The sequence below is a fragment of the Lontra canadensis genome, unplaced genomic scaffold, assembly GCF_010015895.1.
Source record: "Lontra canadensis isolate GAN:19392208 unplaced genomic scaffold, GSC_riverotter_1.0 scaffold11, whole genome shotgun sequence".
Lineage (NCBI taxonomy): Eukaryota > Metazoa > Chordata > Mammalia > Carnivora > Mustelidae > Lontra > Lontra canadensis.
In genome coordinates, this window is record NW_022631005.1 from 4,493,693 (window position 1) to 4,512,324 (window position 18,632).

Below are 18,632 nucleotides of genomic sequence, written 5' to 3' on the forward strand. Positions count from 1 at the left end.
CCAGAGTCCGTACTTTAACCGTTACGTTATGCTGCCTTCCTGACAGAAAAAGATGGCATCGTCTTCACACTGGGTAGAGAATGTCTTACATCATACATAGCATATAAGAAAAATTACATATCAAATGTCAGCTACTTCTAAATATGCACATTTTACTCCTAAGCACTTTCAAGCAGTTGTTTTTCTCTTTATGGCACATAAAGGTCTGAAATGCTTAGCAGCAAGTGACTTCATGAAGCAGCTTTATATCATGTGGGAAATCATGAGGATAATCTAAATCAAATACAAATCTCACTGTGCCTTTAATATCACTGTGAAAACAGCATGCTTTTCTAGGACACACTGTGAAGTCTGAGGTGATAAGACAGCCTATCTTAAAATGACTTGAAACCAAAAATGGATTTGTGATTGTTATTCCCAACTCACCAAGAACATTCTATTTTGACAGGTTAGAACATGGGGATACAGGCCTCACCTTCAATATATAAGGTCTAAAAGTGTATAAACCTCAGTGATTTCTGCACAGTATTTGGTCAGGCTGTTTATGAAGGAAGTTCAATATTAGCTTACGGAACCAAGACAGAATTCCAATATGGCCCTTCATTTATTCCCCTCCATCTAGTCTCTCCTTCTTAAAGAGATTAATTAGCCACCCTGCGAAATATGAATGAATCAAGGAGGAGTCGTGTCTACTGGGCAGAACACATGTTATGCAACCTGACCCTAAGGTAATAAATCTTTTGGAAAGCAGGTCTTTTCCCAGTGGGACCTGTCTTCACTTTTCTCATGTGAGACCTGGCAAATGGGGCATTCTGAGTTTGACAGGCCACTTCTCGGCTCCTCAGCTGACAACTATTTTACACAGATGTCAGCTGAAATCCTTACTGGGGCACGTAGGGGATCAGAACGTTTGAATCACATTCAGCACCGAGAATCCCTCCTCCCTCAGCTCTCTGCCTGCCCCGCCCGTCCCATGCCAAGAGCAGCACAGCCCTCCTGCAGGGCAGTCCAGCTCCAGGGAGATGGCCCAGAGCAGGAGTGAGGGGAAGGAGGATCAGCTGTCAGCACAAAGCTGGCTTAGGGTGTTCCTTTGCAAGAAGTTCATTCAGGAAGACACATCTCTCAATTTCTGCCATTATTCCTTGGTAAATAAAGATTTGGGAGCTGGAGGAGAGATATGAAGGAATTTAGGGCATTTTCTTATGGTGTGGTAACATTAGAGTCCGACTCCAGTTCAAATTTTGCTTCTACTATTAACTCGCGATGTCACTTGGGGGAATTACTCTCTCAACCACAGTTTTCTGATCAGAAATACCTGCCTTTTTTAGGGTTGCAAGGGGAAGAGCATCATAGCACATAGAAAGTGCTTGGTGCGGTGGCTGGCAGAGAGTATGGCTTCAATAAATGTTAATTCTCTCTTTTTTTTTCTCTGAAACTGAAAAGGCCAGGTGTTTGGAGGTCTGTGTTTAGAAATGCCTCCAAAATCCTCAGCGCATCCCATTTTCACTGGCTTTGTTTTTGTTTTGCCTTTATGCTTTTGTTTTGGATTTTTATATTAAGATCTGTGGACTCTCCCGTTCAAGAATTCAGTGCAGTATTTGCAACCATGTTCATTTTGGGGAAAGAGGAATCAGATTTAGTCAATTCTCAAAGGATTCTATGATTCACCGAGATTAAAAATCTCTGTGCATGTTTCTGAAAAGTTGTAGGCAAAGTGAATATCTTTTTTGTAAATCAAATTTAGCTTTTAATGTATTAGAAGAACGAGTGAGCAAAGAAACTCTACCACGAATCTTTCTGTTTCGTAAACTGCATATTCAATCCAGAGTTCTTCAGTTTTTAAAAAAGATTTAGACTTTCAATATCAGGTTTGCTTAAACTAGAACACTTAGTGACATTATATGCATAGTAGTAACTTCCATTAACGATTTATAATGTAGTCTGGGGGTCAAGTTCAGGTTGAATGAAAACTGAAAAAGAAGGAACTCCAAAAAGTCCCTGCTCTTAACTGGACAGGATCTTAGTTATCCTCTGCTCCAAAGACCTCATTTTATGGATGAAGAAATTGAGGTTCTCAGGGGTGACATGACTTGCCCAAGGTCATTGCAATAGTTACAGACAATAAGGAATAACAGCTCTAAAAATAATGACAGTGATTATGATGATGATGACAGCACTATGATCTGTTGAGCATTTACTTGAGCTGAGCCTTTTAAAGACTTCAACCTCATGTACTTTTGCTATAACTCTAGAGGAAGATTTTATTAACTCCACTCATTAGTTGAAGGACTTGGCCCAGGGCTTCACAGCCTGGAAATGGGCAACTCAGAACTTAAACCAACTCACAACTCAGAACCTATTTTGCCTTGAAAGACTGTGTTTTTAGGCTGCTTCTCAGAACACAACAGAACAGAGAATCACACGGTCTTGAAGTAAAAACAAAAGGTTAGTTTGGAAAGATGTGTCTACAACCTTCAAGATATATACTTGAATGGGTTTTAAAAAAATACAATATTAGACAGTCCTAGATAATGCTACACCCTCACAGATATACATTTGTAGTATTCTAGGAGTAGAAGCTCCAGAATATATCCAGGTCGATTGCTTGCAAGATCACCCTTAGACACAACTCTCTCTGACCAGACCTCTTCCCAGGCTGCAGGCCAAGGAGATTGGTCCTCGTGGAGTCTAGGCTCTCCTCCCACACATTCTAAGCCACATTCTGGGTCTCTGGGATTTCATATGTTCATTCCTAAATGGCCCTGGAACTACTTGCACGGCCTACATAGATCTCTTTTCCAGCTCTCTCTCCCTTGAGGTAGGTAATACACATGTGGGACCAGTATGGCTGTTTTTAGGGAATGTAAGTGGAGCTTGCCAGCCAGGACTGGGTGTCCATACGCCTGTAGTATAGGACAGGGCTGGGGTGGGGGAAAAAAAAAAAAAGAAGGTGGAATAGAAGCCATGCTGCAGCTTCCATGTTCTGGCATAGAACTTTGGATGTGTCTGGGAATTCTAAAATAATACATAGCCTTCTCAGGTTTTTATGAATATGTATTTGTCAAAGTATATGAAATATACTTTACTGAGCAGCCGAATAGCTTGATTTTAAACTATAATAGTTTATAATAGATATATATGGGCATCAATTTTTATCCTTGTCTCAGGGCTCGCAGGTCATGGGACAAGACAACACATGCCTGACTACTTTTCCACCTCCTGATGCTGTTCCTTCTCAGCTTTCTGGGTCTTTGGATCCTTTTGCTATGGCTCCATATTTGCTTTGATTTCTATTTTCCTCACTCTGCTTTTACTGATGACTTGGTATCAAACCCATCTATGATCTATGATCTATAGACCTATGATCTATGAAATCCATTATCTAACATGTAATGAGGGCTGATTAGAAGCCATAGAGGTACTATGTATAGAACAATGGACAAGAAACCCTCAGTCCCTGCCCTCATGTGACAGGTCTGCTTAAAAATAAATGCACTTAAAACACAGCATGACAAATGTGATGACGGAGAATTACTAACTATGCTGAGGGAATGTAACTCTTCACCAGGTGTCCAGTAAGGTTTCCTTGAGAAAGTCAGGTCTAAACTGAAAACCTGGAGTAGGATTTACCTGGGCAAAAGGTAGGAATGAAGTAGGAGATGAAGAAGAGCTGGTTCCATGTTTGTTTTAAGTAGAGGGGATTACACATCAGGTGAAGCCTGTAGCCAGAGCAAGCATCTTGCCCTGAACTAAAAGAATTTCAGCAGTGACTAAAGTATGTTTCTGGGGTGAGAAATGTTCGTGGAGAGATAAACTGGAACAAGACCAACCCAGGTCTTAGAAGTCATGGTAACATGCTCAGGTTTGACCTAAATGTGATGGGGAGTCAAAGACAGATTGGAAACAGGGGCATGACGTGATGAGGCTTCTATATGAGGACATCAATGGTTGAAATATGGATTATGTGTATATACCAGAGTTGCTGCTAGAGGAGAGGGGGCAGGGAGGGGCAGGGCAGATGGTGCAAAGAAGTCCAAATAACAGGCATTACAGCAATTCAGGGGAGGGACAGTTTTAGCATGAATTGCTTGCGGGTCAGGTTGTAGTGAGAAGACTGAGGAAAGAGGTAGAATCAGTAGGACGTGATCATGGGTGGGATCTGAAGCTAACCTCCAGTGGACTAAAGTGAAGCTCCCAGCCTGGGCAGATGGAGGGATCAATTGCAGAAAAGGAACACATGGGGAGGTGAAAGCTTGAAGGGGAATTTGGTTTCTGAGCAAGTCACAGCTTTTGATTTTCATCTTTGGATACCACACATTGAGGCTGAGAGTGAGGGCCTACTTGTTAAGACTTTGGGGGTCTCCTCTTCCCACTGTGCTCTGCCACCATCAGGAGGAAGGGTGGACGAGCAACAACCAGGAGAAAGGGTCTTCTTAGATGAGGCTTGCATTTATAATTCCTCTGTAAAGATCATTTGTTTAAAATACTTTGCTGTCATAAAAGTTACCAGGATTATTCAATAAATGACAATGTTTCAGAATTTTCAGTCATGTTGGATTTGGGGGTGTCTCAAATATTACAGCAAGGATTCAGAGTTAGTCAGTATGTCAAATTTTGCTCTCAAATATTTGATGTTAACCAAAAAATGTTGATCCTTTAAAGATGAAGAAAGTTACTTAGTGAATGGCTAAGACACATCCTTCTTGAACATATCTCCTCAGACTTTACACATGCATTCCATAGTACATCAATGATAGAAATTAATCTTTATCCATACACCTGAATTGTAGTCTTTTCTCAATCTCCAGGAATTTCACATGGGTTATTAATTATACCAGAAGAAAATTTTAAGAAATAGTACTTAGTTTCAAATAAAAGAAAAGTTCAATTTTATTTTTTATTTTGCCAGACTAAACATCAACTGATATGCTAACAATCCTTTATGAAGTTAGCAGCTATCAGAAAAAAGCAAAAACAAAAACAAAAACCAAACAAGCAAAAAACCCAAAGGATGGGTTCAGTGTTTTGAAAACAAACTTTTCAAAAGGAAATGTATCATTCTGCTCAATATTGATGAACATCATCTGCATTATTTATTAGCCATATCATATGTAGTACAGTTAGGTCTTTTAAAAAAATCTAAAATTTAGGTGAAAAGCCAAATTTGAGAAAGTTACTTCTGAACTTCTTAACGATTGTGCTGTGTGAATTTTTAAGGTGAAAAAAACCAGAAATCAATACTATGTAAGGAAAAAAAGAAAAATGGATGAGAAAGCTTTCAGGGGCTCTATCAATATTTTAAGCAAGCACAGAGGAAAAAGCCAAGTTGTTGCAGCAACATTACCAAGGTTATTCACATCTATTGCATATGTGGCTTTCGATAAAGTTGTATTTCTTTATACCTTAGTCTTTTCATAAATAAAAGAAACAAAATCAAAACAACCTCACCAAAATGCCACAGAAAGAAGGTTTATAATGAATTTTGACATGTACTTAATAAAAGCTATAGCATTATTAGGTCCATCTTATTTTATCCTTATACAGACTTGGATCCCTATGAACCAAAAGGAATGATTTTTAAGATCACTTTATTGTAATGATATTTAAGATCGGAAACACACCCTGCCCCAGGAGAAATGGGCAAATAAAAATTAACACAATGAGAATGCCTCCGAAGACTAAGGGTTTGCATGTAAACTGCATTTTACAGTGGGGGAAACATGTCTAAGCCACTATTTGTTCAGGGGGCAACAGAGCCTCATCGTCTGTGGATAAAATAGAGACCAGAACCGATATGAATCAGACAGGCAGCATTGTCCTTACTTCGAACACTGAAAAATAAAACAGACTTTTCTGTTTATCCTTCTTAAAATTGTTAGGAGTTCTCTTAACGCAAACAACAAAGTAGAACGTCCATGGAAGCAGAATCTAAACTATTTCTGTTTGGCTCTGAGCAAAGTATTTATCTGTTACATCCTGAAAAAGGAGCACAGTGAACAAAAAAATATCCCCAAGTAAACAACGGTAAAATTGGCTGGGTAACCACGAAAATAATGACTATTGAAACACTCGCATTATAGTCAAATTAATTGTAGCTCCTTACAGGAAAAGACCATTAGAAGCCACAAAGCCCATAAACAAACTAGATAGAAGCAATGCTATAAGAAGCTAATCTAATGTCATACTTGCACACAGAGAAAATTCTACTCTTCACGTGGCATTAAACCTTAACCTAAGTAGAGAAACTCTGGTGGACTTCCACCTTCCTTCATGGTTCAGGGAAACTGGGTGAGAGGGAAGACCGTGGAGGTGGCAGGTTCAGGAGGCAAGGCTAATGAGAGAGAGTGGGTTTGCTTCCTGCTCCCTTGTTCTCTGCCTCCTTCCTTCTGGTACTTCTCTTTAGCCCTGCTTCCTGAGGGCCTATCCGATCAAGTTGCTCTGTCACTGTAAAGCCTGTTCTTACTCTTCTGTGTATGTTGATGTTCTGGTTTCACCACTGGTTTTCTGCTGGTGGTCCTCTATACCTTCTGTCCAGATGACCCCTGTCAGGGCACTGTCTCTGCTAAGGACTACTACTCAGAGCCCCAGCCTCTGCCCCAAGCCTCAGTTCTGTGTATTCAATTGCCAACTGGATCCCCCATAATCATGTCTAAAACCAAACTCATTTGGGCTGAAAGATTTTACTCCGAAATGTGAGAATGGAGTTACTCATTCTAAAAGAATATCCCGAGATAATAAAAGATATATTTAGAACAGGAAGAGAGCAGTGCCAAAGAGTGAGAAAGAAAGAACATTAACCCTATTTCTTATAAATCTTCAGTGTACAAGAATTACATATTTTAATAATATTTTTAACCATCTGAATATAAATTAAATTTAATGTTATTTGAACGCCAGGTTCAAATGAAGGGGAGCCCTTTGTTCTGTTGGATTTGTTTTCAGCCCCTCACCAAATGTTAAAACCAGATTGAGAAACAGAAGTAGAAATACTGTTTATTTGGAGTTCTCCTTGGCCTCGAAGCATTGCTCCTTTCCTGTGCGAAGTGGAGAAGCTTTCAAAGGGCACTCTGAGAGAAGCTCCATGTGCAAGCTGATTCCAACCCCTCTTCACTGTAGAATGCTCAACTCAGAGGAAGAGGGTGGGAGAAAGGGAAAGCTAAAAGGAGGAAAGAATGAACTATTAATACATGTCTCTCTCTACCCAAAATTTTGTGTGAAGAATATGTGGTAATTAATTATAGCAAAATGTTTTGGTGTTATCAAAATTTTTTAATGCTAATATAATACCCACGGGATATTTAAAAATTTGAAATTCTAGAAGATTTTCATTGAAAACCTGTTAGAATTTCTCCATGGGTTCATTTTTAAAACAAAAGTTGAAAGATATTTAAATTCTAAAGTCTTCAGGAACACTTGAACTTGATTCTTCCTCTAAACAACTCTTCTCCTTATGTTCTTTAGATTAAATGATGGCAACCACCATAACACATGCCTCCTACCACTCCTTTTCTTCTCACAGCCAGAGAGCCACAAAATCACCAGGTCCTACAGGCTTAATCTTCTGATACATCTCAGATTCATCCCTGTGAATCTGTGAATCCCGCTGCCCTCCTTCAGATTCTCATTGTTTCCCATCATCATTGGTCTCCTTTACTCCACTTTTATTCTCCTTGGATCTGTCTCTCAGGTGGCTGCTAAAACAATTTATCAAAAAATCCAATTTGATTCACACACATCTTCTGCTTAAAGCCTTTTTTTCATTCTATTTCATTTCATCCACCCAAATAATATCTGCTAAGGACCAGGCCTGTGTGTCAGATCAATGTACAATGTTGGGAATGCGGCACAAATGAGACCATTGGGAGCTTTGCCTTCACCATCGAATTTATACTAATATGGCTTACATGGTCCTCCAAGATTAAACCCCTAACTACTCCGTGAGCTTCATTTCTCACCATCCCTGTCTCAAACATTATATTAACAACACACATCTGTTTATAGTTCCCTGTACATGCCATGTTCTTTCACACCTTTGTGATTTTCTCCTACTGACCCTTTTCTCTCCTCTCCCACTTGATCTGCCTCCTTCTATGCAATCTCTGAGAAAGTCTCTCTCTGACCCTCTCAGACTGGGTGAAGTGTTCCTTCACCGTGTTCCTATATAACACCTGCATTCCATACGACTGTGTCCATTATGTTGTAAATGTCTATATACATTTATGAACACAATTCATTTTGTGTTCTAGACAAACATTTATTTAACCATCACCAAATTCAAACATAATGACTCTTTTATTCTATAATAAAATTGGAAAAAATTGGTGGCAAAGAGATGCTCATATTAACAAAGTTATAATTCAGGGAAGAGGGCAAGAGGTAGGAGGTGTTTAGAGCCCAGTTTCTAATTCCATATTCATGATGGAATTAAAAAACTCAGGCAGTTCAACAAATACAGAGTAAATTCAATGGACTGTCTTGTTCTGGTAATCTCTGCTGCACTAGTATGTTTGCCTTCCTGATTGAGGTATTAATAATTAAGTGTGTTGTGTTAAAGTCAGGTCCTTTTGCTAGGGGAGAGGGTTTGAGAAAAAGCTCTTAACAGATGGTGTTAAGCATTCTTCATATGAGAATAAAGAACCAAGGAGAAAACTGTATATAAAAATACATGAGGCAGTAGGGAGTAATCATCACCTGCAAATATGCAATTATGATATGGAGGAGAAGTCCTATACCATTGGGCTTCTAGAGTAAAAACTAAGACATTCTTTGAGACCTTCAGAATACTCCATGAGACAAAAAGCAGGCTATCCTAAGTCCAGTTGGATTGGAGGGATCTTGTTTTTTAAGGCCAATATTAGTGGGGAAATAAGCCAAAGCTGCCTCCTCAGATGAGATCTTGGAATAATTTCCTTTTTTCCATTTTAAGCAACTTCTAGTTCTAATTAGAGTAGATAATATAAAGTTGGTTATATATCAGACATAAAATCTCATGGTGAAACGTAAAGTTTCTCTAATAACAAGTGACAAAATTATCCATAAATATAGATCCTTTCTATCTGTAAGACCATTTATTATAATTCTCTAATTATATAGAGCCGGTATCTACTTTAACCAGAAAACTTGCCTGTATATGTCAGTATATTTCTTTCTTTCTTTTTTTTTTTTAAAAGATTTTATTTATTTATTTGACAGATAGAGATCACAAGTAGACAGAGAGAGAGGAGGAGGAAGCAGGTTCTCTGCTGAGCAGAGAGCCCGACACGAGGCTCGATCCCAGCACCCTAGGAACATGACCCAAGCCGAAGGCAGAGACCTTAACCCACTGAGCCACCCAGGCGCCCCTGTCAGTATATTTCTAATAGAAAATGTGGCAACTAGACCTGTGCTCTTTTGTAACTACTGATCTTGAGGGAAAAAAGTCAGGTTAATGTAAGGGTTTATTAAAACCTTGTGGGGCACAGGGTCCTGGGATCGAGCCCCAGGTCGGGCTCTCTGCTCAGCGGAGAACCTGCTTCCTCCTCTCTCTCTCTCTCTCTGCCTGCTTCTCTGCCTACTTGTGATTTCTGTCTGTCAAATAAATAAATAAAGTCTTAAAAAAAAACAACCTTGTAAGTTGTGTAACTTCTTATTAGAAAAAAACTATAATTGCTTTTTAACAAATATTTAGATAATTACATTTCAGTATTTTTAGTAAATTACTAATATGAATACTTGTTAGGCCCGCAGTAAAGAAATGATGAATAAAATAGTTGCTTCATGGCCTATACTGACTGTCTTTGTTAGAAACAAAAAACAAAAAACCCCCAAAACAACAACAAAAACATACACACACACCAAACAACTCATGGCCATGAAAAAATGTTAGTGTTCTTGAATTTCTGTAAGTTTTCTTGGGCTGGTATACTTAATTCTCATAATGTTTATAAACTAACTTATGTCCACTTTTCATATTAAGAAATTATTACATTTTTCTGCTTTGGCAATTACTAATTATTTAATTACATATTTATGTGATGTTACTAGTAGCTCGACACCTCAGACATTACTTTCCTTAACTAATGAAAGTACTCTGAATATGGGATGTGTGTGTGTGTGTGTGTGTGTGTGTACATATGTGTGTTGGTGCATGTGTTCATTACACAGCAATAGATTCTTCATACATGTTTGTATTTATGTGTTGCACATTTAAGTACTATAGACTCACTCTTTAGCTCAAATCCATTTATTCATTCATTCAAGTATTTCTCTTAAGGATCTACTATGAGCCAGGCCCTGTGTTTATCCTGACTGAGACATGGTCCCTGCTCTCCAGAATCTAATAGGGAAAACAAAACAAACATGGGACAAAGACAGTAAATGAGTTATATATGCAAGGTGATGTGTAACTCCCCTTTCTGAGTACATACCACAACTTAAACCAAATCATCAAACTATGACAATTATAAACAAAGCCAACTGTTATGGTAGGTACAGTTATCTTGCCTTCTCAAATCAAAACCATTGCAAGGTGTGCGTGGGTGTCTGCCCATATGACTAGTCACACTGAGACTGTCTAGGAGGCACAGAAAGAAAATGATTTTATGATACCATACACCTTACTTATCTATATATTCATAATTGCTCTGCCCAGATGTTGAGAACTACTTAGGATCAACTCAAGTCATTAATATTATTAATTCCCAATCAAGACAGTTCAGAATTTTCTAACACATGTATCTGGTGGGAAGCACTGCTTTTACCTTTCAAAGTCACTAGACTGTGTTCCTGAAGCCTCAAAGTCACATTGGGCCTTCACTATTTGATCGGCTGATCACAAATCAGAGGTAATGATATTTACATTGCTAATAACCTTTGCTCCAAAGTATGTTAACTCCAGGTTTGGTGTAGTTTCTCCTATCTGAGAAAAGCTTTTTTGACCTCCTGCATGAAACTTTAACTAGAACTAATTATGTGAATAAGAATATTCCCTTCCTTGTATATCCACAGAAACATAAACATATTAAATGTAGAAATGTATGAAATTCTCTAATTAAGCACTCCATATGAGAATCAGGACTAGTGTGCAAAACAAATTTAGGTATGTATTATTGATTTATCCTGACATACACATTAGATGACCCAACAAATATGGGCATATTAGGAGAGTTGCTTGCAGTTATTATGATTGACATAACCTATGTGACAATTACCATGTATCTTGGCTTTTAGAATGAGACTAATATAAAAATATGTATTTTGGTAAAGATTAAATCCAGCATAATGTGGAGAACAACTGCATGTAATTGGACTTTTCCGAATACCAAATTTCAAGCAGTTAAATCTTTGCTTCTTTAATGTTCCTTTGATCATAATTATTAACATTTTATTGGCTTACTGGTGTGAAATGAAAAACAACAATTCCAAATTCAGTTTACTTTATTAATGAGCACTAAATGACCTCAAACCAAAGCCAGATAAAAAAAATTCCCTTGGCGTGCTTCCAGTAGAGTTTGAATACCTGCTACTTGTTAACTGTTTTAATCTGCTGCTTGAGCAGGCAAGAATAAATAGATACACACAGAGACAGTTATTCAGGTGACAATTAAGGTGCTAGTATCTCATATTATGAATTTTATAACACTTAAAAACTTGTAAAGTGTTTTGAGGTCAGCCAATAGTGTATGTAATTTGAATAGTATTTCATTCATTCCAATAAAATGTATAAATTTGGTTTCACAGTTAAATTCAATGGAATAGGATTTGATGTGTGCTCAAATAATAACCAAAATTCTGAACGTTTTTCTGTGTACTAGGTGTATGCTAACTGATTGTTATGCATTACATAATTTGATTTTCATTAGTACCCTATGAGGTGGACTCTATTCTTTCCATGTCATAGAGAAGATTGAGAAATTTTAGTGAGTTAAGTAACCTGCCCAGTTACTGTTAATAAGTGACAGAACTTGGATAGAAGACAGACTTTAGTGACTCCAGAGCCAAATTCCAGCTCATATACAGTCTGCTGTGAATTCGAAATTGTAAGATCTGGCATGGAGTCTCAGTGTCAATCAATTATTAGCCCTGAGACCTTAGGGAAATTACTGAACTTCTCCAAACTTCAATTTTCTAATATATAAAATAGAGCCAATAACATATCCCAACCATTCCTTTGGAGTTGCCATGAGGATTAAAGAGATAATGTAAGCAAGAAAACTATAAAGTGCTCTACAAATATCACTTTGTTATATTGTAGTATCTTCACATTTTGTAACTCCCAAGGCATTTTGTGGGGCTAAACAATGACATTAGACCAGGTATCTCCTTAGAGAAAGAGAATTTAGGAAGCCCAGAGTGATCTACTATAAGAAATTTTAGGGAGGTTGTCCAGAGTGGCACAGGGTAATCAGAAAAAAAAAAATTCACACTTTGTGGGTGCTATGATAAATGAAAGGGAGGTCACTGCTAATGACTGAAAGTTTTTATTCTCCCAAAATTCATATGTTGAAGCCCTAACTCCCAATGTAAATATAGATCGGAGATAGGGTCTGATAGTTCCAATGGTAGTTAACTGGGGTTATATGCATGGGGCCGTAATCCAATACGGCTGATGCCCTTAAAGGAGGAGGGAAGAGATACCAGAGTACCCTCTCTCTCTGCCATGTGAGGACACAGAAAAAAGGGAGCTACTTGCAAACCAGGAAGAAAGTTCTCACCAGAAACTGAATTGGCAGGAACATTGATATTGGATTTCCCAGTCTCTGGAAGTGTGAGAAATAAGTATTTGTTGTTTAAGTGCCTGGTCTATGTCTGTAGTATTTTGCTATCGCAGCCCAAGCCAGCTAATACAGCCAGTATTGTGTTCACCCCTCATGTTACCAATATCACCAAAAAGCAGGGCCACCTGAGCCCTGTCCAGCTGCCAGCTGGATGACAGTGTGGTCTGACAGATCACATGAGCTGCTGACAATCTACAGTTAGGACCCAAGGAATGTAAGAATGTCCTAGGCAAGCTTAGCATGAAGGGGACTCAGTATAAACTGCTTTGCCTAGAAGAAAACTGTACAAATTTAGCAGATTATAATAAATATCCTCAGGAAAACAATCAAACCAAACCAATAGAAAAATAAGACAAGTTCCAAAGATGCAGTCCCATGTTTGTAAGTATAAATTAATGCCAAAAGCTTGAAACTGAATCTATGAAAAGAATAGTGGAAAAATTCTCATCAACAAATTTACAACTGAACAAACGAAAGAATCTCTACATTAAAAACAAGTAACATAGTTCACTTTGTACCTTTCCTTTTTCACCGGAGCACAGCTATTTCTCAATCAATCAACCAGGGTTTCCTCAGCTAAAAGGGTAGTGAGCTGAAGTCATTACACATAAAAACAAGCAGACATTGAACTATTACTTCTGCAGCTTCTTTTCCTTAGGATGATATAAACCTTACTTTTGGGAGTTGTGTTTTAATTTACAAGAAGACAGACAAGTTTTCAAATGAAAAAATAGCTTTCTAGGAAGAGCTGTCCTGAAATCTGAGTAATGCAAAGTATAATTGATAAAATATTTCCACTTACTTGCTCCTTTCACACTAATCACCTTTCAGATGATTTGATTCTAGATGAACATTTATTCCATGTGAGGCACTATTCCAGGTGCTTAGGGCAGGCTCTACTAGTTTTCTTGCCAATCTCCAGGATACCAGGAGTATTAGTTTAGCAAACGCTTCCCAGATAAAGAAAGCATTTCTCAACTTCTCTTGCAGCTAGCTGGGGCCACATGACTAAGTTCTGGCCAATGAGCTGCGAGTTGAAATGATAACTTCCGGGTCATTCCCTTAGACGACAAGGTGTGTTTCCTCTAGCTTTCCTCCCTCTGCTGGCCTGGAGTGTGGATGTGGTGGTGAGCTGAGCATGCAAAAAAGGGAATGCAGACCAGAGGTGGCTGAGCAAGAAAATGGAGGAGCCTGGCCTCCGAAAGAGCTGTTATACCATTCCTGGATCGTTGGGTGAGACAGAAACAAGCCTCTGTTGTGTGAAATCCACCTGTGCTCTTGGGCTCTTGTTACAGTAGTCTATCATGTATTTTCACTAACAGAGGATCGTACATATATACCTTGTGAGGTATTACTACCCCAGTTTTATTAAAGAATTGAGGTTTAGGGAGATTAAAGAACTTCTTTATAATCACACAGGTGGTAAGTGGTAAGCTGGGATTTTAATCAAATGCCTTTCCCATTAGATCTTTTTAATACTAATAGAGAGAAAATTACTAATTTATAGAAAATCAGTATTATGCAGCTTTCTAATCCCCGATCTATTGATCTGATAGGATTATAAAAAGTCTTCAGTTTTGCTGAATTAGAATCACTGCTACAAACCCCTATTTTTCTAATAAAATGCCTGACAGTTACCAACCTTTCTAGGGCCTACTCCTCAAAAAATGTTGCATTAGAAAAAAATTATACAGAAAAAGTATGCTGATTCTCCAGGACTATGACATGGAAGGCTAGTCAGAATATTCAAATAACTTACAAAATAATACACTGAAAAAACACAATAACTCAGAAACAGATCAGCAGTTTTCCTGGAATGCATTTTCTTCCCTAATGTTATCCTTATATTAACACATAAATTTGTTCTTAGAAAGAACCATACGTGCATTCACTCACCACTTAATAAACATGTACTGAGTGCCTAGTCTGTCAGGTACTTCTTTAGATCCTGGGGGAAACAAGAGGAAAGAATCTAGATGAAGTCCCCACTTCACTAGATGTAGTGTAGTCCCCACTACACTAGATGTAGTCTCCACTGCGCAGAGACTACTCGAATGCAGCTACTGTAGGTAATATCCTATACACATGAATGTGACAGGCTTTCAATGTGCCCCAGTAATTCATGTTTTTAAAATAAACTTTGTTTTGGAATAATTGCAAATTTACAGAATAATTACAAAGATGATACAGAGAGTTCCATATACTCCTCACTCAGTTCCCTCTAATATTAGCATCTTATTACCAGAGTATATTTATGAAAATGAAGAAACCAATATTGGCACAGTAAGATCAACTAAATCCAGAATATATTCAGATTCACTAGGTTTTGGGTTTTGGGGGTTTGTTTTTGGTTTGTTTGCTTGTTTTACTAATTTCCTTTCTCTGTACAGGATCCAGTCCCAGACTACCACATTACATTTACATCTCAAGCTTACTTGATCCCTTTTAGTCTGTGACCATTTCTCAGCTGTTCCTTTGTTATCATGGCCTTGACAAGTTTGAGGAGCTATTTTGTGAATGTCCTTCAATTTGGTGGTGTCCAATTTTTTTTCATAATTGAACTGGAGTTTGTTTAAGAATATCTAACTAAAGTGCCCTTTTCATCACTGTATACCAAGGGATAAATGATAGCAATATGACTTGTCACTAGTGATGTTAATCCTGATCTCTAAGGATTCCTGTTTCTGTTTGTTGGAATATATCGGGTGTGCTTCTTGCTACTGAGATAAGCTCCATTTGTGTAATTCTGTACTAAACTATAGTAAATTTATTTGGGAATACATTCATACACACATACACACACACACACACACACATATGCACAGGACTTATAGGCCGTAAAATAATCTTAGGTATAGAATGGCAAAATGAATTCTTAAATACTCTATTTCTATCTTTTATATTCAAGATGCTAGGTCTTAAAGACTTACATATTATAAGCATACTCACTCTATCAGAATGCATTTTGGAAGGTTCCTTAAAGGAGATCATCCCCATCTTCACTCTGTCCTCAAATCTGCAGCTTGGCACACAGAAATGGCGACTGGTGCTCTAGAAGGCATTTGGAATATCCGGGCCATACTTTAGCAGTGCATTCCTTAAAGACTTTGTGGAGGCATCAGGCAAACCCCAGATTACAGACCTCCAGACTTATTTTGTGTGGGAAAAAATAAACTATCTGTTTAAGCCATTATTATCAGGGCTCTGTTTCAGAGTCAAATGCAACTCCTAATAGGTAGTTTGGAGAAGAGGCAGAAGGAAGTAAGATTTGTTGAGAGCACTGCGTACCAAGTGCTTTATATGCGTTAGTTCACGTCATCATCAAGACAAAACAAATTTGAGAAACTAAAGATCAATGACACTAAAACTCATGCATAGGTTTACAAAGCTCAATATTAAAACTGAACCGGACTGGACTCCTGGGTGGTTCAGTCACTAAAGCGTCTGTCTTTGGCTCAGGTCATGATCTCAGGGTCCTGGGATCAAGTCCTACATCGGGCTCCCTGCTCAGCCGGGAGTCTGCTTTTCTCTCTCCCTCCTTCTGCCACTTCCCCCTACTTGTTCTCCCCTTCTTGTGCTCATGTACTCTCTCTCTGACAAATACATAAATAGTATCTTAAAAAAAAAAAAAAAAACTGAACTGGAATTTAAGCCAAACTGTGTTTTCCCATCACAGCATGCTAAAATGTCCTGTTCATCATAGGTACCAAGACCTATGTTGATTACTAGCAATGGGTATGAACACATATTATTTTATTTCACTCAAAAAGTAATATGAAATAATACTTAAATAAATAAAATGACATATATTTAAGTATGCGAGAAAAGAGTAACGTGCATCCATAGTTTGAGTCCTCTTATCTCTTTCCATGGTTAGCACCTCAAATGGTACAAATGACATCAGGGCAACTTCAGGAGTGAAACCTCAAACTTATTGTTCTCAACCCACATATAACTATAGATTTTTCTCTCTGGGCTAGAATGGGAAGCCAATCAGACCACCCATCACTCTACCCACCTACTTATGCATTCATATATACTGAGCATCTACTATATGCCAAACAACCTGTTACTTCCTGCATATACAATGTTGAATAAGACACAGCTCCTGCTCTCCAAAAGCTTGTAGCTCAGTAGAGAAACAAAAAAGTAAATATGCAATTAGAACAGAATACCACCTCACACCAGTCAGAACGGCTAAAATTAACAAGTCAGGAAACAACAGGTGTTGATGAGGATGCGGAGAAAGGGGAACCCTCCTACACTGTTGGTGGGAATGCAAGCTGGTGCAGCCACTCTGGAAAACAGCATGGATGTTCCTCAAAAAGTTGAAAATACAGGTAGTGTGCAACCCAGCAATTGTGCTACTGGGTATTTACCCCAAAGATACAAATGTAGTGCACCCCAATGTTTATAACATGCACCCCAATGTTTATAACAACAATGTCCACAATAGCCAAACTATGGAAAGAGCCTAGATGGCCATCAAGAGATGAATGTATAAAGAAGATGTTGTATATATATACAACAGAATACTATGTAGTCATCAAAACCCCCGAAATCTTGCCATTTGCAGTGATGCGGATGGAACTTGAGGGTATTATGCTAAGCAAAATAAGTCAATCAGAGGAAGACAATTATCACATGATCTCACTGATAATAAGGAATTTGAGAAACAAGACAGAGGATCATAGGGGAAGGGAGAGAAAAATGAAACAAGGTGAAACCAGGGATGGAGACAAACAGTAAAAGACTCTTAATCTCAGGAAACAAGATTGCTGGAGGGGAAAGGGGTGGGAGGGATGGGGTGGCAGGGTGATGGACATTGGGGAGGGCACGTGCTATGGTGAGCGCTGGGAATTGTGTAAGACTGATGAATCACAACCTGTATCCCTGAAACAAATAATACATTATATGTTAAAAAAAAAAAAAAGAACAGAATAGGGTTTTTCAAATTCAGCACTAATGACATTTTGTACTGGATTACCTTTGTGTGGAGATCTGTGCCTTGTTGGATGTTTACCAACATCCTGCCCTCTACATACTGGAGGTCAGTAGCACCCTAACCCTAACCCTTTGTTATAACTGAAAGTGTCTCTGAACACTTTGGAATGTCAAATATCACTTGTCAAATATTCCCTGGAGGTAAAAATCACCCTTCCACCTTCTACGTCTTCCCCTCTCCCTTCTACAGAACTACTGTAATAGAGTACAAGCCACCACAAAACCACAAAAATAGGCATTTGACAACAGAGACCTGGGTCAGAAAAGTTTTCTGGAGAAAGTAAATCCTTAACAGTGGCTTGAAAATTCATGACGTGTAGCCAGATGAAGTAAATAATTATATGTGTGTTTATATGTGTATCAAGAAGGCCTTCAAAGCATGTACAAAACCTGAATTTTTAATGCATACAATACATCTGGGGGAATAAAGGTAGTCTAGCATGTTTGGAATGGGAGGTATGTATAAAAGGGAATTATGAAAAGTTGCATATGCCTACAGAAGAATAGAGAGATCTAGTCTGGAGAAGGTAAGAGACTGTAATCAGAACAGGCAACCATTGGGAAGAGAAGGAATTCAGTTTGGGATGTGTTAAATTTGAGTTACCTGAGGGACAACCAGGTGAAGATGTCCAATAGGAAGTTAAATTTTCATTTCTGGAATGTAGGGGCTTGACTCAGGCCAGAGAATGAATACCATCTACATATAGAAGCCATATGTGTAGATGAAATGACCCAGGGAGAGTGCAGAGGCCGTGGGCCTGACAGTGGCAGCGTGGACAGGGGTGAGGGAAAATAAAAGTGATCATGATGTCATAGGGAGAGTTTCATAAACATGGCATAAAGGTCAAACAGATGAGGGTGAGACATATCCAG

At 38.4% G+C, this 18,632-nt stretch overlaps 1 protein-coding gene across 11 annotated transcripts in view; it reads right to left on the reverse strand.

Annotated features, from left to right (window-relative positions):
- The window catches only part of ZNF385B (zinc finger protein 385B), a 388,138-nt gene that overhangs the window by 108,013 nt on the left and 261,493 nt on the right, over positions 1 to 18,632 (reverse strand). Inside the window, exon 1 of one of the 11 annotated variants that reach the window (XM_032856039.1) lies at positions 13,558 to 13,679. The exons of the other annotated variants lie outside the window; for them this stretch is intronic. The gene's annotated coding sequence lies outside the window, so the exon portion shown is untranslated. Of the gene's footprint in view, positions 1 to 13,557; positions 13,680 to 18,632 lie in introns of those variants that run through there. 11 annotated transcript variants of the gene reach the window in all.